Source organism: Lepidochelys olivacea (genome assembly GCF_965140295.1).
Source record: "Lepidochelys olivacea isolate rLepOli2 genome assembly, chromosome: 8".
Classification (NCBI taxonomy): Eukaryota; Metazoa; Chordata; order Testudines; family Cheloniidae; genus Lepidochelys; species Lepidochelys olivacea.
In genome coordinates, this window is record NC_140418.1 from 50,189,401 (window position 1) to 50,214,697 (window position 25,297).

The following is a 25,297-nucleotide window of genomic DNA, read 5'->3' on the forward strand; positions in this document are numbered from 1 at the left end:
TGGTATTAGCATTCAGCTTAGGGGTGTTATAGTTTAGTGATCTAGTTAGACTGGCATAAGCTCTAGGGTGGACACTGTTATACTAGTATAAGTGTGCATTATACCAGTATAGCTTAGTCCCCTTCTCATTCAGGAACAGCTATACCAGTATAAGAACATTTAGACCCATATAATAGCATCCACACTACAGAGGCTGCACTGCTTTAACTATAGGAGTACTATGGTATAACTTGTTGGTGGGGCAAGGTCTCAGGTGGACTTTGTTCTCCAGGGTTCATGGTGGTACCTCTCACCATCCCTGAATTCATTTTGAACAATAATCCACAAACATCTGCCTCCCCCTACAATGGGCCCAAAATGGAGGATCCAGTATGCGGGGACACAACCATTAGTCCTACTGGAAACAGAATGCTGTGGGCTTTCTTCTTGCCTTGTAAGTAGCTCTTTCCACAGCCCCCCTTCCTGCTCTGTTATTTTTGATGTGAAGAAGGTTAAGGAACAAGCCTGAGGGGGGGTTGGGTAGAACTTTGGGACTAAACTGAGTGACGACTCTCCAAACGTTGCACCCACAACAAGCAAATGGCCACAGCTGCAGATTGAGGGTGGAGTGGTTGGACTTCAAAGGGCATGGAGGTTTTACAGTGAAAACAACAACAAAATCTAAAACCATCACTCCCCCAAGAATACTTTATTTGGGTCACTCCAGGTACAGAGTGGATTGGGCAATTTAACTTTTCTGGAAAAGCTAGAGCTGCATCTGGGGGTGGAGACCTCAGTCCAGGTTTCAGTACACTGAAACATCCAAGAGCTTGATTACACTAGGGAGGGTTTTCTGGTATATTTATTTCAGCAAACCCCCTAGACGAGGCACAGCTTATATCAGCAAAACAGTTCTAGTGCTTGTATAGCTTATGCCAGTTCCCCACACGAAATAAACTATACTAGTGAAAAGGCTCCTAGACTAGGGCTTCAGATGGCATAGCTACATAGATTAGGGGGTGATATTTAGTGGTAAGTATACTGCCCTCGGGGATAAACTCAGCCTAGAGCCTTTCCATAGGGGTCTGGATTGGCACAGTCACCTGCACATGGAAGGCAGCATTGTGCTGCTAGCTGAAGAACCTCAGCATTGTATGGTTGCACTTCTACAGCACCTTCCATCCAAGGGTTGCAAAGCCCTCTACAAGCCTTAATGAGCCCCCCTGTGTGAGGCAGGTAGATTAGAAAGAGGGCAATAATACCACACATTCAAGGGGAGATTGGAGCAGAGACATTAAGGGCCTGATTCTCAGAGGTTCTGGACTCCACTGTAAAGTGGTGAAAGAGTTTGGAATCAGGCCTTTACAAGGCCTAGCCTAAAGTCACACAGGAAGTCAGGGCCCAAAAGTCCTTCCTCCCACTGCGGTGCTTTAGCCACTAGCCCATACTCCTTTGCATGTCAAAGAGCCAGCAGAATCTGTAGCTAGCAGGGTCAGGATAGGGCTGAGTTTTCTTCTTTGCCCTGGATCTCAGAGCTTTGAGTATTCCACTTCCCAGCCCCATTCTAACCTAGGTCTTCTCCCTTACGCCTCCAGGCTTGTGCCCAGACCCCATCACTACATTGCTAAGATAACCAAAGCAAAGGAAGGGCAGATGGGACCCACCTTTCACCTTCATAGGCCCTATGAGAGTGACATACTCTGCAATCCTGAGTATGCCACTCCTGAGCTCAGCAGAAAGCACTGCCTTTAATTATCTGGACCAGGAAGCAACCTTTCTGTCTCAGAAGCTGAGGTGCTGCCCATAAGGCAAACCCAGGCACTGCAAGCAGGAAACAGGACCGGCAGTTGAACCTGTTTTCCCACATGCCAATGCAGGGTGCTGCCCACTAGGTAGCAGGCTGTCCTCATCAGGAAAGAATTTGCTTTGAAAGAAGAACAGGCAACTCCCTGAGAGTGGTGCTGGAGCCTGCTGCCTTGTGCACACAACTGGCAGCAGCCAGGCAAGCTTCTCCCCCTCTGCCCCGGAGGGACTGCCTCTAGGCACTCAGCCCCCAGCATTTGGCGCCTCTGGTGAAATTGCCAAGTAGGGCGCCAGCTGCAAGGGTGGTTTGTGCAATAAAGAGACCTAACCACTAGAAACGGCAGTAAGGCACCCAAACTCATTGCCCATAGATCACCAAGCAGTGTCATATGCTGCTGATTTGGACCAGATTATAGCTGGGGACCTGGGGTCCAAAAAGCTCTTCACTGCGTTTTGTTTCCAGTTTCTTTGATTAAGTCTTTCTTATTTCTCAGCAGTTATGCAGGGGACCAAGATCACAAAGGCCAAGTAAACGGGCTTGGCCCAGGAGGTCACTGCAGGATTGGACAGGGCAACATCAGCCTTTCTTACAGCATTAGTTTTGGCTAGTGCATCCACAGTCATGGGCCCACATGCCCAACCCATGGACCTCTCTTGGCCTAGCCAGCTGCTCTGTATGCTCCACATGGTTACAGTAGAAGCTGCTGGGAAATGCTGCTCTCCAGCATGAAGGGAGAGCAGCCCTAAAGCAATTCAGACAGAAGATCTTCCTAAATAACTCTTTACAAGTTGACGGCACAAATGGAGCTCAGAAGGCCACTACGTCCACCACTTAATTCCCAGTTCTGCTGATCATCTGCTTCAGAAACTCAAGTCCTGCGCTGAGCCCCCAGCCCAAAGGTAGGGTAAGTTTAGGAGCAGGAACTCCAAATTTCTTGCAGCAAATTGACATGTTGGTTCAATAGAACTGTGTGTTTAATCCCCAATATCCTAATGAACAAACAGACTGGAGGCCACATTCTGCCAAGGCTGCAGAGCTAGCTGCAGTGTTTATCCATCGCCAGAGTTTATGTTTCCCTGTCTGTTTGTCCTTGCCCAGTCTTTACGTGCATGCATTAAACTGCTGCTTCCCTGCCCAGCGATATAACTCATGCATGTTACCCATCCAGTGCTGGAAGAGCCATGAGGACAGAGCAATCAGAAAGGTGTCCAAAAAATCCAAGGGTAAAACAGACATTCCTTTAGTAATACAGGCCCTGGTAAGCTAGCTGGCAAATGCAGAGACAGGGAACTGCCTTGTTCCCAGAGAGCAAGGCGCTGTCAAGCCCTGAAAGCTGGCCCACAAACAGAAAGAGCTTCAGAGTTCGTTATTCCTTTCATTTGGAATTTATTTTGTTTTATATTTCCCATGAATTTATCAGTGATTATTTAAAGTTATAAAAGGGGGTGGAAATCAGTACCAAAAAACAAAAAAAAAACCAAAAAAAACACTTTACAGTTTTCTGGGTAACTATTGGGTCAATACTGGGGGACAGGAGTACAAAAAAGCAGCATTTAGAGAAATGTAAAAGCAGTTGAATGCTGTGGTTTCTTTAATGAGCTGTATATTAGCTGTATGTACACTTACAAATACACATATGTATCTTCCACTGCATTGCCTTAGTTTAAAAGCCACATATTTACACTTAGACTAACATTAACACAACAGATCTACCTACGGTAATGTACTGGATTTTCTTAATAATCAATACATTCCTGTACTTGAGGGGGTTCAAATTTGGGACAGAAAACAAGTCAAAACCAAACAATAGCTTTTGTAAAACCCAGGGATTTTTCAGTTAAAATAAAGAATCGTTAAAAACTGAAAACAAATGGCCTTAGTTCTCCCCCCGCAGCACATGGTCCCTGAATAGGGTTGGGAGACAGCTATTAAATATACAGGAGATCTCTGTCTAAAGCGGTGCAAGAAGAAGGTGCAGCCGCCAGAGGGGAAGAAATACTCCTTCCTAGTCCTCTGCCACACTGGGCCTAATTCTCCCCAGCCCTACTGCAGGCTGTTTGCATGAGATCTTTAAGCAGGGATGTACTTTCCACAGGGGAGAACAGAAAAATAAAACCAGACTGAAACCTCTGCAGTACCCAGCACCTGGGACCAAGCTCTCCGATTCTCCAGTAAGCATCTTACACTGGGCCCCATTCCTCCCCCTGTTAAAAGTTGTAACCGGTAATTGTGAATGGAGTGCATTTAATTCATTTGTGTGTGGGAAACGCCCAAATCTCCACTTCAGCCAACCCTCCCCATCCCCTCTTCACGGGAAACCTACAAGAAGCCTGCAAAATGAGAGCTGTGTTACACAGCAAGGAAAACCAAATCAGCTAAACTTCCTGAGTGTCAATTTCAGGCACTTCAGACTCACTTCCAGGGACAGCTCTAGGGGTAGTCAAGCCAGGCAGGTGTCCCCTGGAATGGCCAGAGTTCAGATGAGAAGAAAAGAGGGACAAATTCACCAAAGGGCTCACTCAGTGTTCTTGTCCAGGTTTGTCAGTTGCATCCATGTCTTTCCTCCTTGGGTCCCATCCACCCCATCCCTCATTCTACTTTCTGCACCCAGGTTCTGGCTTCCCCTCTAAAATCAGTGAGGTCTTACTGTATCCCCAAGTGCTTCACAAAATATCAGGCCAGATCCTCAGCTGATGTGAATCAATTTAGCTCCATTGACTTTTGGCATCAGTGTATGATCTGGCCCAAACAACATACCAAAAAAACAAAAACAAAAAAACCCAAACCCTTTGCCTACCCCCATCTGCAGGCAGTTCTTCGGTGGAAGGTGGCAGCTGTGTAAGGAATATCACCCTACAGTTAGGGCAAAAAGCAAAGAGCACCCTATCTAGGGGGAAATGCAGGGGAATTTAAGGAAACAAACTTTAGCTCTCCAAGTTGGAACATCGGGGTTCTCAGAAGCATGGGATGTTCAGTGACCCCAATCCGTGGGGACCTCCACATGGCACTTCCCTGAGCCCAGTGCCCCACACCATACTGGGGGGCTGGGTCCCCAGACTCAGAGGGGAGCACGGCACCCCCACCGGCCCTTCCCAGGAGGGGCTCTGGAGGTGGGAAAGCAGGCGGCGCAGGAGGGAACGCGGTCAGGTAAGAGCCTTGCCATTGGGGGCTCGCCGTGGCTAGGGACTGAACTACAGCGCACAGAGGAACCGAGCTTGTCCCGGACGGTGTCCAATGAAGGCCTGGCCCGGCCGCCTTAGCATGCAGGAGGGAGCATTTCCCCAGGGCGAGCGCGGTGGAGACTCTTTGCAGAGAAGCGCACCCAGCCTTGCAACTCCCCCCTCAGGCCCCACCACTTGCCAAATCGGCCCCTCGCTAGCCATCACCGAGCCACTGAGGGCCCGATCCTCAGCGAGCACCCCCAGCAGCCTCCGCCCTGCGCCGCCCCGGGCAGGGACACTCCACTTGTGGCATCCCCTTTCGGCCAGGTTGCGTGGCTGGTCCGCCAGGGGGAACCCGGGGCTCGACCCCCCCAGCCCCAACCGCGCTGTGCCAGGAGCTCCCCGGCTCGCCCTCGGGCGGGGCTGCACCCAGCGCACGGGGCTGGCAGCGAGGCCGGCTCCCGGCAGCGCTCTCCGTGGTGCTGAAAACCAGCGGGGGCCGCCGCGGACTTACCGGCAGCAGCTGCAGCCAGGCTCCGGTGCTCCGCGGTGCCGGCTCCCCCGCGCCCCTCTCCTCCCGCGGGGACAGCAAGTCGGGCGGCCAGCTCCTGCCCTGGGGATCGGCGGCTCCCAGCTCCAGCCGGCTGCCCCTGCTCAGCCTGCCGGCGCGCAGCGCAGAGCCCCGGCGCAGGCTGCGGCGGAGGGCGCCCGCGATGGCTCGGCTGTGGCTGGCTCTGGCTTAAATTTCAGCAGCATGGCTTCCCCCCCCCGCCCCACTCCCTGCCCGCCCCCCGCCGCCTCTCCCGGCCTGGCCCCGCACGCAGCCCCCTAGCGGGCACGGGGGGAGCCTGCACCGGCCCCGGCCGAGCCAGCGCCAGGAGGGAGCCTGGGGCAGGGTCTGGCGCTGGGGGATGCCCCCCGACACCCCCGTTTGGGAGCCATCCGTGGGTCCCCCCAGCGCGGGGAGGGGAAGAGAAGCGCCTGGGTTTGGACAAGGGCTTGGGGAACAGCTCCCCGGGCACTCCCGGAATAAGGGGGCTTAGGGGGGGAAGAGCCCGCTCAGGACTCCCTGCAGCCGTGTGATGGGGTCTCTAAGGCGGCTGGGAACGAGTCTGTGTCCGGCAGACGGCCACCATCACTACACAGGGCACACGCCCCTGGGAGCTGGGACCAGCCCCCCTCGGCCGCCAAAGGCCCGCTCCCGATTGAGGCGAACAAGATCTGTCTCGTAGCTACAGTTAAGCATCAGACCCTCCACTCCTGCTACATCACCAGCCTGGGACCTGGATTGGATTCCTGGCTCTTCCACAGGTTTCCTGTGAGACATTGGGGTAAACTGCTTAAGCTGCCTCGTGAGTTCCCAGCTGTAAAATGGGGACACCGCCTCCTACTTCCCAGGGGCCTTAAGAGGCTAGAATCCATGATCGTGAGCTGCTCAGACACTGCCCGTGAAGTCCAGCTGGATACAGGTAGGTTCCTTCCTCTCTGTGTGGGCCAGCCAGTAGAGAAGCCCCAGCAATGCACAAAGCTTGTAGGCGACTAGCAACCCAAGGTGCCTGAAGGCAACATGAGAGCAAGTGAACCCCCTCCCCGCACACTGATCTTCCAGGTGACCTGGGCCAAAAGTCGTATCTTATTTTCCTTCCCATCTGCCATTTCAAGTTCCTTTTACATTTAGCAACTGCTCTCATAAATCACTATGGAGTAGAGCTCGGGAAATTTTTCTATCCAAATCTTTTAACAAGAAATGCCCCCCAGATTCAGCAACAAACATTGTGAATTTGTGCCAATTTTGAAAAAAAACATTTAAACCAAGACAAGAGTTGAAATGTTTCATTGACATTTTCAAAATTAATACCTTGATTTTTCCATTCAAAAATGACGACTTTTCAGTTTGACGTTTCCTTCCATTTTATTTTTCAACATGCTGAAGTTAAACAATGCTCAAATTTAAAAAAAATGTTTGGGGTCAAATCATATATAATTTTCAGAATTGCCAATGACCCAAATAATTCAGGATTCACCTGGCTGTTCTACAGAGTCTTGCACTCGCACCCACTGAAGCCAATGGAAACACCATTAACACTGATCTGTGCCGGATCACGACTTGTGCCATTGAAAAGCTGGGAGACTCCATGGCTTCAGGTAATATAAATGATTAGCTTTAAATACAGAAATCCCCAAGATACTGCTCCCCGGGGGCCTAATTCAAAGCCTACTGGCAGCTCACGAAAGCTCATGCTCTAATAAATTAGTTAGTCTCTAAGGTGCCACAAGTCCTCCTTTTCCATTTGATTTCAATGGATCAGGCCCTAAAATGTTCAGTTTAAATTATTTGATTTCCATCTTTCTGCCCCCACCCAAGCTAATAATACACTATCATGCTGAGAATTTCAGTTTTCCTGATTCTATAAAGCACGTCTCGTCCCAGTGGACATGAGAATTTGGACTTTCAGCCAAATGGGGAAAAGTTTTGAAGTCTCAAAAATTCTCAGGATGTGAAAACTGTTCCCCACCCAGCACTAGGACCGTGGGCAGGACACCGGACTTTTCTTTCCTCTCTCACCCTTTGTTTTGTGAGTGTTCTTCGGGGCGGGGACTATGCATATGCACAACACCCAGCCCAATAGGACCCAGCTCTCAGCTGAGGCCCCTTACCAGTACTGTAACCACTAATGGCCTGCTTTGCCAGAGGAAAGGAAAGGCTGCCCAACAGCAAGGTGGAGCATCTCTGTTGGTTTGGAAGGAGGCTTTTACTACGGGCCAGTTGCCAGCAATGCCCAGCTGTGAGCTGCCTGCTGTGCATCTTCACACCTCATTGCAACAGGAAATTCCCTGCAACGCTCCCCCTGTACACGACCCTGAGGGTTTTATGCATGCGGCCCTGTAAACAAACAGCAACAGAACAGCAGCTAGTGGCTGCGGCAATTAGGAAAATCATGTTTAAGGCAGAATCAATCAGCTGAATGAGGTAGTTCAGGTCTCGCTAGGCAAACACCCCAGCAAGTGAGTTAAGAAGGAAGTCACTTCTTCACTAGCACAAAACAAGCAGGACACAAGAGTCTCTGTGATCACAACTCCTCGTTCAGTTTGCTGGGAGGTTTCCAGTCACAGCAGCCAGTTTCTTCCACATCTGCCCAACTGGGCAGAAGAATCAGTGGAAACCAGTTTCCACCCCTAACCCCAGAAAACACCAACTTTTAATTCCCCTGGACAGAATGCAGTCTGGCACTTAAAGCAGGGACTGGGCCTCAGGACACCTGGGTTCTGTTGCCAGCTCTTCCAATGTCCAAGATCTTGAATAAGTCCCTTAGTCTCAGTGAACTGATCTGTAAAATGGGGTTAATCAGGCTAAACTCACCAGACTAGACTAGTTACAGAGAGGAAGCATTGATCTTGGACCTCCAAAGATCAGCATTCTAGTGACTGAGTAACTGTTGTGGTTCCTCACCTGAAAGATGGGGATTATACATTTTCCTCCCTCACACATTTACAGTGTAAGATCTTTGGGGCAGAGACAGTCTTACCTTGTGCCTAGCACTGCTAGGACCTTGGCAGTACTATTTTAGTAGCACCTAATGCTGTTTTTAAAAGAGCTTGGTTAGGTTTTTAAAGGCTTGGAAAATACTGTGTGTTCCCAATGAGAACTATGCAGTGTCCACCACAGACAGCTCCTGTGGAACACACCCTATGTTTTACCTGGGGCAGAGTGTATACTGGGGCAGGACAGCCTTAGGGTAGGCAGCTGGGAGGGGGATTCCCAGCACAGCTTGACAGACACATACTAGCTCTGCTCAAGATAGCAGTTTTGCCACTGAGACAGCAGCAGAGGATCAGGCTAGCCCCCTGCATACATCCCCAGAAGGGTCAGTTGGGCTTGTACTGGGCAAGCATGGGCTAGCTACCCATGGCCACACTGCTTCTTTTCATGCACTAGCTCGATCAGGGCTGGCACAATGTCTATTCATGCCAGGAAGTGCCCTTGCAGCTGCAGTGTAGATGTACCCTTAGTCACTTCCCACAGACCATCAGCAGAGCTAAGTGTATTGAACAAAGCTGCTAATTCTTTTAGCTCAACCATGAGGCTTAGAGTACTAATTATAAGCTCCCAGTAACCTGTGACTTAACAGTCAGTGCTTTGGCAAGCACTTCTTTACTCAGAAAAGTCACTTGGTTGGCAGCTGCCTTGGACACACACAGTTGTGACAAGTGCAAAGCAGGGAGGTGAGGCCTCTGCTGCCCCCTCTCTAGAGATCTGTGAAGATGGCAATCTGGACACCATGTTCCTCCAGTCCCAGACTAGACAATAAGAGGTTAAACAGGAGCCAGTGGAATGAGCAGCTCCCCTAGCTGAGCAGAGAGATGTTCTCACATGAGCTCACTCAGACATGTTCCATCACGGAGGGCCTTGGTACAAGGCACGGTACATAAAGCCAGCTTAGCACACACTCTCCCTCACAGACAGAGACACAGCCAGCTCTGAAGCTCCCAGCCAAACAGCTGAGGGTCACAAGTGTTCAATACAATGGATGGGTGCCATTCTGTAGACAGCAGTGGCTGCATAAATACATGACTGTGGTCAGCGGCCAAGCACATACAGTCAGACTTGGCACATCTTGTCCCTCACACACAGGCTCCCATCTAGTGAATTAAAGGAACAGATCCACGTATTCAGTGGATACAGAGGACTTTTTGAGCAGAACAGCCTTGTTTTAGGAGTAAGCGCCCTGAGCACGCACAAAAACCAGTTAGTCACAGACCCATGTCCATGGAGGATTCTAACCCAGGCTCTAGTGGTTTTCCATTCAAATGTCACAGATGGAAGCTCCAGCAGAAAGCTACTGTACAAACTGGCGCATATCAAGCAGGGAGGCCTCTTGCCAGGGGTGATCATTATTTGTGCACTAGAGAATGAGCCGGAGCTTCCAGACTGAATTAGCAGAAAATTAAACATATGTCTCCATTCACCAAGGTAAAGAAGGATACGTGGATCCATTCTGATTCCATCTATTTCAATTACTGTCAAGGACATACTGAGTCTATCCCGCAGGAGCACAGAAATCCAGGTCACGCTTGTCAACTGGCTTCCACACTGGGCTAGTCTTAAAACAAGGACTTGTGGGACCCTGCACTTTGAGGCTCTGCCTTGCCTTGTTAGCCTGAAGCTCAGTCTGCTCCCCACATCTGGTAGGGGGGCTGGAGGAACACATTGGCCCGCTAAACCCAGGTTTGTGAGTTCAATCCTTGAGGGGGCCATTTAGGGATCTGGGGCAAACATTGGGGATTGGCCCTGCTTTGAGCAGGGGGTTGGACTAGATGATCTCCTGAGGTCCCTTCCAACCCTGATATTCTATGATTCTAAAACTCACAGCCCTGCTTCTCCCATGACCTGACAGGCTGGTCCCAGATATGCTTGCACTACTGTAGAAATCCAGACTGCTGTTACCTCCATGTGTCTCCTGGACTGGACAGCTATGCCTGCCTCAGATGGACTAGGATTAGGAAGATGGTCTGCCTGTCAAAGCAGCTTTTAATGGCTATTAGCTAAACGTAACCTTAGCCCCGAACACCACATTGGCATCACCAATGTGAGTTACATGCTCCCTATCCCAGCAATCTATTACACTTTTTATATACACAGTAACAACAGCCCCCCCTGCTGGCATGAAGAATTCACACATCTAGAGTTCTCATACTGAAAACTGTACAGGAAATTGCCTTTTCTATCTTTGAAGCATGTGCTACTAGAGAAGCTGTGTGGTTCTGGGGACTGAATACAGGGCTAGGAACCATATTCCAAGTACCAATCCCAGCCCTAACAGGGAATCACTGTTGACCAGGGTGCATGGACCTTTCAGTGCCTCAGTTTTACCATCACAATATGGGGCTAGTACTGCACTCACAGGGATGAGGTGTTCAATTAGTTAGTGTCTGTGCAATTCTAAGTATTATTATTACTATGAGGTATCACGAGATGGGACCCTGCATCTTTTGGCTCCACACCACTTATGCTGCTGAACCCTCTCTAGGCCATAGGTCCATGTTTGACGAAGCAGGTAGGTAGATACTCAAAGCCCATTGTTCTAGTGGCTGATTCAATGGCCTGTGATGCAATTGTGGGGGGAAAAAAAGGTTAATATAATTCCAGGGTGTATAACAGAGGCGACACATGAAGATAGTTGTCCTGTCTACTTGGCAGTGGTGAAGACTCAGTGGGAGTACTGTGCCCAGTTCTAGGTGCCACACTTTAGGAAAGATGTGGACAAATTGGAGAGAGGCCAGAAGAGAGCAACAAAAAATGATAAGGGGTTTAGAAAAACAAACCTGTGAGGAAATGTAGTAAAAACTGGGCATGTTTAATCTTGAGAGAAGACAACTGAGGTGGGACCTGATAAGTTGTCAAATATGTTAAAGGCTGTTATAAAGAGGACTGATCAATTGACTGACCAACTGAAGGTAGGACAAGAAGCAATGAGCTTACTTCTCAGCAAGGGAGATGTAGGTTAGACATTAGGAAAAGGTTTAACTATAAAGATAGTTAACTCTAGATTTGGCTTCCAAGGCAAGTTGTGGGATCCCCATCACTGGAGGTGTAAGAACAGGTTAGACAAATTTTATCAAGGATGGCCTAGGTTTACTTGGTCCTGCCAGCACACGGGGCTTGACTAGATGACTTCTTGAGGTCCCTGCCAACCTTACATCTCTATGATTCTAAGTCACCACATAAGGTCTGAGCTGGGGAATAGTGGGGATATCTGGTAGTGGCTTAGTGGGGGCCAGCATGACCACCTTTGCATTGCAATGCTGTAGTTCCAAGCTGTAGCAAAACAACTACAAGCAATTTGTCCCAGAAGGAAGTGTCAACCCCCAGGTCTAAGCAATTTACTGGAGTTGGGCACTTACTACCTCTTATGGCCTTCAGGGTGCAATCCCAGCCAGTGAGGGGTTGGTCACCTCTTGCCCTACATCCTTGGGTGCCTTACAATGCTTTGCTGCTGTAGTTCCAAGCCTAGGATGCTCACAACCTGCCTACAAGCATGCAATTCACATAGTGAAGTGTCTGCGTGCTTGATAGGGTCTGAGCTGTGGGATCAGGGCTAACAGCCTGTCTACCGCCCCACACTGGCTTCCGCCAGCCTTGGGGTTCCCTTGCTGGTTGCAACCAACACCCCCACAGTCCCAGTTTTCCCAAAGCCATGTGCCGTGCAGCATCCAGCCCTGTTGTGGACAGTTCAGAGAAATAAGGTTCCTTTGTTCTTCTAAAGGCACAAAAGCATATTGCAGCTTAAGTTAACTGGGCAAAATACACCCTTCCATTTAAACACAGCACCAAGTTAGTTTCTAGTAAAGCAAAAAAAAAATACAAAAAAACTAATGAACTATAGAGAGACAAGTTGGCCCAATAAAAGGTATTACCTCACCAACCTATGTCAAATATTCTGCGACCAACAAGGCTTTAACAACACTTAGGTTAAGCAATGCCAAATGAAAGGAATAAAGTTAGAAAGGGTTACAAGCAAATAAAAGTGAACACACAAGAGTCAAACAAACAATCTAGCAAGGTACAGGTTTAAGATTGGTTCTAGAACCTGAATATAGGTCAGAACCTTCAGCCCCACCTTGGTTGAAAGACCCATCTTTCTCAGCTTGCCAAAACTCTGTTCCCCTTGTGTCTGTCTAGTGATGGATGCCAAAGGTGGCTTCTGTCCTTCCTTATGTCTTCTGAAGTTCAATGACCGCATGCTGTTTTCCCCCTGCTTGTGGGCTTCCCATCCCCCACCCCATATGTAAATGGCGCTTCCCTTGTTTTGATTCCACCATACTTAATTTACATAGGAAACCCGTAGATAGGTTCCCTCCCAGACAGGAGAGAAGGCATCTGTTTCTCCCTGTCCACACACTTAGAAGCATAAAACCATTGAGTATCCATGTTTTCTCCTATAGCGTTAATATGTCCATTTCAGTGATACCACAAGTGTCAGAAGCTTTCAAAAGAGACAACTTCACTCAATATGCTTCATATAAAATATTACTGTATTATAAATCAGTTGATTGTTGTTTATCACTTAAGGTTCAGGGCCCCCCACCTCCATCTTTATTGATCAGTAAAGACTTGCAATGTATTATTTGAAAAGTAAAACCCAGACCAACCTTCTCTCTCCTGCTGGGGCACAGATACCAGGCCGTCTCCTCCCCCACTTATTAGTGTGAGAGCTTTGTTGACCCAATATGTGAAAAATGAACTTTCATGGTTTCTGCTGGATGACCAGGCTGGTCAGAGAAGCAAACAAGTTCCTTTGTCTAGGATAGACCTGTTTAAGCCAGGCATATCAAGGGGAGTCGGTAAACACACATTAGTAATAATTCTAGCATATAGCTATCTATCTCTCTTAATACACACTATATATTACTATTCTTGCATGATGTAAGTAATCAGTGAGTTATGAGTTTTTAAAATGATACCCCAAGACATATTTTGTACAAAGGTTATTACAACAGCAGGCAGGGTGTGAATACAGGGGTGCTTAGGGTCACATGCCCCTTATGCCAAAAAGTGTAAGGATCCCCTTTTGGAGAGGGGCCCTAAGTCTTGTAGTCTAGAAAGCTCCAATATAGAAGGAGCAGGTTGGGAATAGTGTCGGGGGGGGGGCGCTAAATGGTCAAATCCTCAGAGAAAGAAGCATAACAGTCTGAATGGCAGCTTCATGCTTCTTAGAGTGTTTCCTGGGGGAAGAGTGCAAAGCAGAAATTTCACACATGTGCAAAGAAAACAGGGCCTCTTTGGATGGTTTCATGAAAAGGTAAAAGCAACACAATTTCACTAGACCCAGTGCTCAAGTTTTACCCTAAGCATTAAGGGCAGCAAGAACTGGTGGCTGGGGGACACTCTTAAAGGACACAGATCAGGTAAGTCACCTCCTTCCAGAGGTCTTTTCATTTCCTTTCCTAGTTAGTTTAGTGCTGAGCTGACAGTAAGTCCTCCAGTTAGCGTCAGAACAGGCAGCAAGAATGTAAACGCTCCTATATCACCCCAACAATGGAGCTTGCTCTGGCTCATGGTTCCAGCAGGGTTTGCTCACCACCGGACACAAGTCCCTAGCCACATGGACTGCAAAGCCATATTTGACATTATGATAGGGAACACAACTTCTCCAGGGCATGTTCTACCATGATCCCATTTGCTAGCGGGGACAAGGCCCACAAGTGGGAGGAGAATGTGCTCCACATGGACCACCCAGCCCTTGGCCTGTGGGAAGCGGTAAGAACCCATTACATCATCCTGTCACATGTCTGGGCTTCAGTTTCCCTTCTTCTCATTGGTGGCCTCCTGTCTCCCTCCCAGCAGATGGGAGAGTTGAGGTTCAGCCCTCAGGCCAGCCTTCTTATTACAGCCCTTCTCTTCTGGGAATCAAGTCCAGTCCCTCCCCCTGTCTAGTAAAGGGTTTCTGCCCTCCCTGAGCTAAGCAGCTTTTGTCCTTCCTGGCTTTTGCCCTGTGTTGATACCAGGATGTGCTCACAACTTCTACGTACTAGGGCTCATGTCACCTTTCCCTGGGGCTCAATCCTTCTGTTGCCCCCTCAATGGGGGGGGGGAAATCATTCTTAGTCCTGTCCAGACAATAGCTTTACCCTGCGCTGACTGAGGTGATCTGCACCAGGTGGCACTGCAGGGGAGGGAGGGGGGTCCATGCCATCCCCTTACGATGGGACCCTGTACCGTGGACTGTCCACCCTCCAACTCAGCACTGCCCTGATTACCTGCAGGGCCACTCACTGCAGACCCTTCTCTGACTCGCGAGGGTTTTCTGCAGCCCCAACTCCAGGCATCCCTTCTGGCCTTGTACTTAGCCCATCCCCCAGCTGCATGCTTTCTCCAGAACTCCTGCACCTCCCGGCTGAGCCGGGCTCAGGCTGCCTCTTATAACCTCCAGCAAGCCTAGCTCTTGCTCACATGCTCAGTCACCCATTCTCTGGCCTCTCAGGTCCACAACCTGGGAGCCAGGCAGGCACAGCAGAGGCCGAGTTCAACTCCCTTAAAGGGCCCATCTCACCTTGTGACAAGTCAGCCATTAACAGCCACGAAGGGGTGCCAGTGGTGGTGGCTGATGTGGAAACGTGTCCCCTAGGAACTGGGCTGAGACCATGAACTGATTTCTCTCAGGCCTCCATGGTGAAAGGCTGAGTCAAGGGAGGGATAGCTCAGTGGTTTGAGCATTGGCCTGCTAAACGCTGGGTTGAGAGTTCAATCCTTGAGGGGGCTATTTAGGGATCTGGGGCAAAAATTGGGGATTGGTCCTGCTTTGAGCAGGGGGTTGGACTAGATGACCTCCTGAAGTCCCTTCCAGCCCTGATATTCTATGACTCCATGCACTCCCTGTCCGTGATTAGAACATAGCAGCCATGGAGACACAAGGAGGGGAAGTTTTACTCGAGAAAGGTTTGATATATGAACAGGAGATGGCAGAAAGACAGAGCTTATTAGAATCCGCCAAGTACATTGGCGTAATGCTGTCAGGCCCTTTCAGTGTCACACACGGGGGGCTGCAGACACGCTGGAATGGCAAGAAGAGTCAACAATCGCCAGAGTTGCCTCCTATGGAATGGTACATGCTCAGGGGGTTGGAGATTTGTGGATAATAAGAGGGAGCGTGTTATAAACCAGGAGTGATATTAAGAGGGTTTGACTATAATTGTGAAAGCAATAAACCCAAATCTTTAAATCCATCTAATACCCTACAATCAACTGCCAAATTATCTGTTATCTTGTGACAGCTGAATAAGCAGTAAGCACTGCCAGGTGTGCTGAGAGGGGAGGGGAGTGCAGGGAGGGAGGGAAAAATCAGGGATTAGGCAATCAAGGAAGCCAGCCAGTGGAACTGGGAAATAAATGCCCACTTCAGAGAGGCTGAGACAGAACCTTCCCTGCTAGATGGTGCTGCGGACATAAGTGTCATTACCTCATAACCAGAGGCGAAACTCAAAGCATCTGAAGAACTAGGCAAGGGATCTGGTGGGAATGGGCTATGAGACTAAAATGGATTTACAGGCCTGGAGAGGTCCCAAGTTCGTGAGCCAAAAAGTAGCATCATTATACGGACCTTTCCATACAAGAGGGGATCACTGAACAGAGACAGAGACCCTGCCCCAGCTCAGTGAATTCTGCAAGCACAAGTCAGAGGTAGGGCATCCTCTGAAGTGGAAGGCCACCAGTAGCCCTTAACTGAGCTCAATGCCCCACCCTTTTATCCATAGGAGAGCAGCCTTCCTTTCTCTCTCTCTCTCCCCAATGCCTCTGCATGGCTGAACTTGAGGTGGCCAGTGGCCAGACCTGAAAAGCTGGCTTTGGGAAAAAAACCCACAAGGACAAGTGACCCAAAGTGAAGGACAAAAACAGAAGTTATTAGAGCAGGAAATTCTAAATGAAGTGGGAGTAATTTCTTAAAAGGCTTTTTCAATAAGTGAGTTTTCATAATTTCTCCCTAAAACGCCAGAAGCTGAGACAATAGCAGGTCGGCAGGGGTTGGGATAATTAGCGTAATGTTGTTTTGACCTTTCAAGACAGCCCAGAAACAGAGCAGGAACGCAAAGGCTTCCAGCACCACTATAACCTTCAATACTGAGACTGTTATGGGAATGCCAATTGGAACACAGCATTACCACGCCTCAGGCTTGTCCCCACACACCCTGAACTGAGGGTCAGGTCTTGAAATATTGTATTAGATGTAACATACTGATTCCATCCTAGTTTTACAATGGATCTTGCCCAGGTTTGTATTATGTTCAGATCCAGGGCTCATTGATACCAGCGAGCCACCACTTGAAAACCAGGCTTAAAAGTAGGATTGTGACCAACTAGGTTTTGACTGGCTGGCCATTATGGATGGCATCCAGTCACGTTAAATCATTCCCGACCTGGCCAAGACCACTATGACCACAATTTCACCCTATTTGCACTGTTCAGCTCCACCCGCACTCAACTATAATTGAGGCGGGGGGCTGGCTACAAAGTGGGTTAAAGCTGCAATACCAGCGGGATCGATCCATGTTTTAGTCATTGATCTAAAGCCTCAGACTGACACAGGTTTTAACTCAGCTGCAAGGACAGTTAGATTGCATGTGCTAGGCGTCTTTTAGCAGTGCTCTAGCTGGGGACAGGGAGAACTGTAGGATCTGGGAGTCCTTACTTTGTATGGCTGTAGAAGGCGCCTGCCTAGGGATCCAAGTTTTGCACAGTGTTGAGGCCCAGTCAGAATATACATGCAATCTAATGCAGTGAATGTTTGCTATTACTAGTCACTCTGACTTGTAGAGTATGACTGCATATTTTAGATACAGGGTTCTTACCATCATCCACTCTCCACTGATACTGGAAAATATTAACTGTCCAGTAGTAGGGGAAATCAGAGACCTTGTTGAAAATCCAGGGAAAGTTCCTTTTTATGAAAAATTCATGTGTCATATTAAATACATTATACATGTATTAAATGTGGTTTTGTTATTGTATGGCATTATCTTAAAGGTCAAGTAGTCGGGTGGGGGTTGCATCTGATAGGTATAAGATGTGGAGGTGCCAAACGTACATATACTATTTCATGAGGTTACATCTCTACAATATCCAACATGAGTGAGTTTCTGCACTCAGGGAAGCATGTGAAATTATGCATAGAATTTTCAACTGTTGCATTTTAAGTCATTAAATGGCATTGCTGATTGAAACACATCATTGCAGATGGGGAGGTAGGGTTGTGTGGGGTTTTTGGCTTGCATTTATTTACAAGTGTTTCAAGCTTGCAGAGATTCAAGACGTGTACCACAATCCACACCAGTGAATTCTACCATCAGGCTGGGCAGTGCAGGACTTGCATTGGCTTTAAAGGGCCATAGTGCACAAACAAAGCTTCCCCCTCATCCCCCCACCTGATAAAACAGGTCAGTCTCGTATGATTATTCACATTACAGTGAAGACTAGGAGCCCTAATCATGGACCAGGACTACATTGTGCTAGGCCAGGGGTGGGCAAACTTTTTGGCCCAAGGGCCACATCAGGATTGCAAAACTGTATGGAGGGCCGGGTAGGGAAGGCTGTGCCTCCCCAAACAGCCTGGCCCCTGCCCCCTATCCGACCCCTCCCATTTCCCACCCCCTGACTGCCCCCCTCAGAACTCCCAACCCATCCAACCCCCCTGCTCCTTGTCCCCTGACCGTCCCCTCCTGGGACCCCCACCCCTAACTGCCACCCAGGATCCCACCCCCTATCCAACCCCCTTGCTCCCTGTCCTCTGACCCCTATCCACTACCCCCCACCCCCCAACAGGCTTCCTGGGACTCCCACATCTATCCAACCACCCCCTGCTCCCTGACTGCCCCCTGCCAGAACCTCCGCCCCATCCGACCGCCCCCCGAGACCCCCTTATCCTACCCCCCCATTCCCCGCCCCCTTACCATGCCACTCAGAGCGGCAGGACTAGCAGCAGCACCACCCAGCAGGAGCCAGCCACGCTGGCACAGCGAGCTGAGGCTGCAGGGGAGGGGGGACAGCAGGGGAGGGGCCGGGGCTAGCCTCCCTGGCTGGGAGCTCAAGGGCTGGGCAGGAGGGTCCCGCAGGCCGGATGTGGCCCTCGGGCCGTAGCTTGCCCACCTCTGTGCTAGGCACTGGCCAGACAAAAAGTTGGTTCCTTTCCAAAAGATTTTAGATTCCGAGTATCAGGAGACAATACATGGATGAGGCGGATGGGAGAGCACAAGGAAACAATGAGACTATCTAGGTCAGCATGGTAGGTAGTGGTCTCAGCACACCAGCTGTCTTTGTGCTGAAATAAGAACTACCCCAAAATGCCAAATGAACACAGTTTTGCTCCCACACCAGCTTCGTTTATATTTTTTCTTGTCTCCATTAAAACTAGCCCGAAGAACACCTTTAGTAAAAAAATTACTTATCTGGGTAACGGATTCTTTGAGATGACTTGAACATCTAATATGCAGGTTTCAGAGTAACAGCCGGGTTAGTCTGTATTCGCAAAAAGAAAAGGAGAACTTGTGGCACCTTAGAGACTAACCAATTTATTTGAGCATGAGCTTTCGTGAGCTACAGCTCACTTCATCGGATGCATACCGTGGAAACTGCAGCAGACTTTATATACACACAGAGACTATGAAACAATACCTCCTCCCACCCCACTGTCCTGCTGGTAATAGCTTATCTAAAGTGATCATCAGGTGGGCCATTTCCAGCACAAATCCAGGTTTTCTCACCCTCCACCCCCCCACACAAATTCACTCTCCTGCTAGTCACTTTGGATGGGCTATCACCAGCAGGAGAGTGAATTTGTGTGGGGGGGTGGAGGGTGAGAAAACCTGGATTTGTGCTGGAAATGGCCCACCTGATGATCACTTTAGATAAGCTATTACCAGCAGGACAGTGGGGTGGGAGGAGGTATTGTTTCATATTCTCTGTGTATATATAAAGTCTGCTGCAGTTTCCACGGTATGCATCCGATGAAGTGAGCTGTAGCTCACGAAAGCTCATGCTCAAATAAATTGGTTAGTCTCTAAGGTGCCACAAGTACTCCTTTTCTTTTATCTAATATGCAAGAATCTTTAAGTTATGGGATTGTTCACTTCCAACCCTGTATTCATTTAGATTTGTAGACTGAGGGAAGGACCATTATGATCATCTAGTCTGACCCTCTGCATGGCACAGGCCATAGAGCCACTCACATCTGACTCAGTCCAAGATTTCCTGAATCCTCGTGAAATAGTCTGGAAAGGGCCCGCTTTCCTTGGCTGCCCTAGAGTCAGCTGTATACAAGTCCCAGCTCGATGAGCTCATTGTACTGTTTATCTAAGGCACAATTCATGACCAGCATTAAATCTGCCTTGTTTATTTTGTAGTGTTAGTCTAGATTCAGGCAGACAGCCACACACCCACTACAATAATAGGACTATTTATGAATTATAAGGATAAAAAGCTACATTATTATTAGCATAGGTAGGGCTTTTCACCAGGCTAAAGCAGCTCTGCAGAATTGCAAACAAGAATACAATGTACTCTGAAGCAAACTGGTCCAAAACCCAGTTGCAAAGGACTCTCATTCCTAGAGCTAACTGGAATTTGCATGGCAGTCTCAAGTAAATCCATACTCAGCGGTTTCTACTCCAGACAATTGGGAAATGAATCAATGCAATATGAGTGGCCTCCCTTGTGCTATTTATTTTCATATTACGTTAAACCCTGATATTCAGGACAGCACAGGTTTTAGTACTGATGATGCAGAAAGACATTGCCCAGAGGGTAAACTAGAGGTTTGACAGCTGAGCAGCTGATGACCGGCACATATAGCACTCTGGGAAGGTTGTTTGGGTACATGGGGCAGATCCTCAGCCAGTACAAGCTTTCACCACTCCAGTGACATAAATTCATCTTTTGGTATTGGGGAGAGAATACAGCTCCTCTTTCCCTGCCCACTGTAGACAAGCGTGGAAGTGACCTGAAGTGTGTTTGGTTGGGGCATGGACTCTTTGTTCCCTCTCCCCGAAACCCACAACAAGCAGCATCCCGCACCATCCACCCCCTCCATTGTCTGCCACTGGATCCAGCTATGATGGATAAGCACGTTAGCTGGAGGTTTCTACTACAGAGATCAGCAAAAAAATTGCTAACAATGTTGACTTTGAAGACCCCCAAGCCTGGGACAGTTTTGCTCTCCGACTCCTCTATACTAGATCACTCTCTGGTTTTGATCGTCTCCAGGCCTTACTCACAGAGACAGTAGATGCTCTTCTCTTCCTGTCTAGCATGACAGCCCATAAATAAGAAGCACAGTTAGGTAGTTAGGCATCTGTTAATATTTGCACTGGCCACAAAGGCTGGGTGCAAAAGTTATCAGTATCAGTTATCTGCAGGAGGAGACCACCACTTATATAACAGAGACCAGCTGAAATTCTCAAAGCATGTTGGAAACCCTCACCAGAAGGCCAGCATGATGTTGGGGCTGTTATACCCATATGTCCATGGTAAACTAATGCAAGAAGTTCAAATATAGTCTGCTCACGCCCATAAAGCAATTCAGTGTCAGAATTAGGAGTCAAATCACACAGTCCTGACCCCAGCCTCCTGCTCTGACCACTAGACCTATTTTCTGATATGCAAGTTATTTATCAGGGACAGGTGACTTTAGTGATGAGAGCAGTACACTTCCTAATGTAATTGATAGTAACCATGTTGTCCACAAAACAGAGCCCTCTAAAGACATGAGGCCAGAACCACAGCAGGTATGAATCAGTGTAGCACCATTGAGTCAAAGGAACACCAGCTGAGAATCTCACTCACTGTGTGCATCTAGCATGATCTGTTTGTAACATATACTGGCAAATATAAAGTCACTACAGACTCTTCTGAGTTATTCCCAGCTGCCCAAAGGAGCTGGATGCCTAGTTCCCATTAATTGAGAAAGAATCCCAAAATCCTCCAGGCAGCTTTGAACACCCACCTTAGGACATTGTTACAGTTAGTACTTACAAGTTTGCTGGGTTCTTCCTGATACAGACAGCATCTTCATTGGACCATTTCCTACTCCCCAGCTGTGCTGCTGACTACTCCAATTGCTCTCCAGGTAGTTCACACTCCTGTGTGGATGTTGTTGTTACTTTTCTTGCATGTTTCTGGAACAGGAAGCCAGAGTATTATAGCCTTGTCATTTCACTGCAACCCTTCCCGCAATAGCTGTGTTCTCAATCCCAGTGGCCTGCTCGAATTCCAACTGGGTACTAGTTACTGAAGAACAGTAGGTTCACTGCTGGCACCCCCGTCACGTCTAGGCATGATGTAGCAGGCTCTCCTCCTCCAGTACCTTCTCCCAACAGCTGCTCTGGTCCCTGGAATGGTCCAGGTCATATTTAGTCCCACCCCTACCAGAACAACAGAGTCCGGTAAAAACAACTAGCCAATTACTCCACTGGGTCTGCCACCCTTCGCTCTGGCCTGAGGGGCCCCATATACCCTTTCCTCAGGGTTTCCAGTAGTGCATAGCCCTTCCCAGGGGCTTCCTGTCACGTTACCAGTGGCTGGTAGGGAAACCCAGGCTCACACACTGGATTCCAATCCAGGGACCCCAGGACAGGTACTCAAGCTTCACTCCAACACACTCCTTGCTAATGTCTCCCTGGTTTTCTTCCTAGCAAGCCTTTCCCCAGGCTGCCTTCTCACCCTGCTAGAGCTCTCCTGTTCCCTACAGGTTTCTTCACTCCCTGCTACCAGGACAGCGAGTGCAGAATTCCTCTCTCTCTATAGCCACCCCTCTGCCCAGGCCAAATATCACAGTTACTTCTATCTGGCTCAGGACCACCCACCTCCTGGCTTCCTTCTGGCTCTGGACCCTCTGCTTCTAGCTCCAAACTTCAGGTCTCCCCCTCAGCCTGTAGCCCACAGAAGGAAACTCCCAGATACCTCTCCTCTGGGTCTCCTCATTAGCTTTTGTGCAGCGCCCTGAGCTTCTTCCTGTGTGAAGATCCAGCTTCTCCTCATGCCTAAAACCCCTCCAGGTGCCACCTACTGGCCTAATTGTGCTCAGGCTCCTGTTAACCGACGGTTAACCAGTGTGGGGTTTATAAACCCCCATCACGTTGTTTTGCCTCCCTAACATTCTTATTCCATAATCAACTGGCTATTTGCTGTCTGACCTAAATATTATACTGTTGCTGTGTGCTGGTAGATGGCTGCTGCACTCTACCCCAGAGACAGCTGCATTTCAGTGAGGTTGGGGGTACGCTTGGAGCAATTCCTAAACACGTTGTGTAAAGTCAGTAAAGCACTTTGGGACATGGTGCTAGTCACATGTAAGCTATCATTATTTATATCATAGTGGCACTCCAAATGAGATTGGAGCCCCATTATACTGGGTGCTATACGTACTCATATTAAGAGGTAGCCCCTACCCTAAAGGGCTGACAGTCTAAATAGACCAGAGAGAGAGGCAGCATCATTATCCTCATTTTATAAATAGAAAACTGAGGCACAGAGAGGCTAAGGGCTTGATTCACAAAAGGACATAGGTGCCTAACTGCTTCTTTAGGCACCTAAATCCCAGAATCCTGCCCCACTGGGATTCACAAACCCCCACTCAGCTGCCCCCAAACCCTGAAGGTGCCTAAAAATCACTTGGTGCCTTTAATTTTCACAGTCAAAGTCCCCTAGCCCCCTGTCAAGGTTCCTCCCCAACTCTGAACTCTAGGGTACAGATGTGGGGACCTGCATGAAAACCTCCTAAGCTTACTTTTACCAGCTTAGGTTAAAACTTCCCCAAGGTACAAATTAATTTTATCCTTTGTCCTTGGAATAACCACTGCCACCACCAAACTCTAACTGGGTTTACTGGGAACGTCTTTCCCCCCAAAATCCTCCCAACCCTTGCACCCCACTTCCTGGGAAAGGTTTGGTAAAAATCCTCACCAGTTTTCATAGGTGACCACAGACCCAGACCCTTGGATCTGAGAACAATGAAAAAGCATTCAGTTTTCTTACAAGAAGACTTTTAATAGAAATAGAAGTAAATAGGAGTAAAGGAATCACCCCTGTAAAATCAGGATGGTAGGTACCTTACAGGGTAATTAGATTCAAAACATAGAGAATCCTTCTAGGCAAAACCTTAAGTTACAAAAAAGACACACAGACAGAAATAGTCATTCTATTCAGCACAATTCTTTTCTCAGCCATTTAAAGAAATCATAATCTAATGCATACCTAGCTAGCTACATTACTTACTAAAAGTTCTAAGATTCCATTCCTGTTCTATCCCCGGCAAAGCAGCATACCGACAGACACACAGACCCTTTGTTTCTCTCCCTCCTCCCAGCTTTTGAAAGTATCTTGTCTCCTCATTGGTCATTTTGGTCAGGTGCCAGCGAGGTTACCTTTAGCTTCTTAACCCTTTACAGGTGAGAGGATTTTTCCTCTGGCCAGGAGGGATTTTAAAGGGGTTTACCCTTCCCTTTATATTTATGACACGCCCCCCAAATCTCAGCTAGGGTGAAACACTGGCTGGGATTTCTTCCTGGAGCTCTAGGAAAAATAGAGTTAATAAGACACATGCATCTCTAAATATACTACCAAGTACATAAAGACTAACAATATTTTCCACATCTCAAGGACGATTTTAACCAGTTGATTCTGGGAAACTTTCATGGGAGAGTGCATCAGCCACTTTGTTAGAAGCTCCTGAGATGTGTTGGATGTCGAAATCAAAATCTTGGAGAGCTAAACTCCACCGAAGAGTTTTTTGTTATTTTCTTTGACAGTGTGAAGCCACTTCAGTGCAGCATGGTGGGTTTGCAGGTGGAAACGCCGTCCCCAAACATATGGGCCGAGCTTTTCCAGAGCGTAGACAATGGCGTAACATTCTTTTTCACTGACTGACCAATTGCTTTCCCTCTCAGACAATTTTTTGCTGAGAAACACTACAGGGTGGAATTCTTGATCAGGTCCTTTCTGCATTAAAACTGCTCCCACACCACGCTCGGACGCATATGTGGTTACTAGGAACGGTTTGTCAAAGTTTGGGGCCCTTAGTTCAGGGTCAGACATGAGTGTCGCTTTAAGCTTGTTAAAGGCCTTCTGACACTTTTCGGTCCACTGAATGGCATTTGGCTGTTTCTTTTTGGTTAGGTCTGTCAGTGGGGCGGCGACTTGGCTGTATTGCGGTACAAATCGTCTGTAATAACCGGCCAAGCCTAAGAAGGATTGAACCTGTTTCTTTGACTTCGGGACGGGCCACTTTTGGATAGCATCCACTTTGGCCTGTAGGGGGCTGATAGGTCCTTGACCCACCTGGTGTCCAAGGTAAGTCACTTTGTTTAGGCCTATTTGACACTTCTTAGCCTTAACAGTTAGTCCTGCCTCCCTTATGCGCTCAAGGACTTTTTGTAGATGTTCCAGGTGGTCTGCCCAGGAATCTGAAAATATCGCCACATCGTCAAGGTAGGCGACTGCATATTCTCCTAATCCCACTAGGAGACCATCTACAAGTCTTTGGAAGGTGGCGGGTGCATTTCGCAGCCCGAAAGGGAGTACATTAAATTCATACAGCCCGAGATGTGTGGTGAAGGCTGACCTTTCCTTGGCAGATTCATCTAGCGGTACCTGCCAGTACCCCTTGGTTAAGTCCAAGGTAGAGATGAACTGGGCCCGTCCCAGTTTCTCTAATAGTTCATCTGTGCGTGGCATTGGATAGTTATCTGGGCGAGTTACATCACTTAGCTTACAGTAGTCCACGCAAAAACGTATTTCCCCATCTGGTTTGGGAACTAGAACCACTGGAGATGCCCATGCACTTCCAGAGGGGCGGATTACACCCATCTG

At 48.4% G+C, this 25,297-nt stretch overlaps 1 protein-coding gene across 1 annotated transcript in view; it reads right to left on the reverse strand.

Annotated features, from left to right (window-relative positions):
• Nucleotides 1-5,647, reverse strand: part of TNR (tenascin R) — a 297,381-nt gene extending 291,734 nt beyond the window's left edge. The window contains exon 1 of the mRNA XM_084637752.1: nucleotides 5,459-5,647. The gene's annotated coding sequence lies outside the window, so the exon portion shown is untranslated. The remainder of the gene's footprint in view (nucleotides 1-5,458) is intronic.
• Between the last annotated feature and the right edge of the window lie 19,650 nt (nucleotides 5,648-25,297).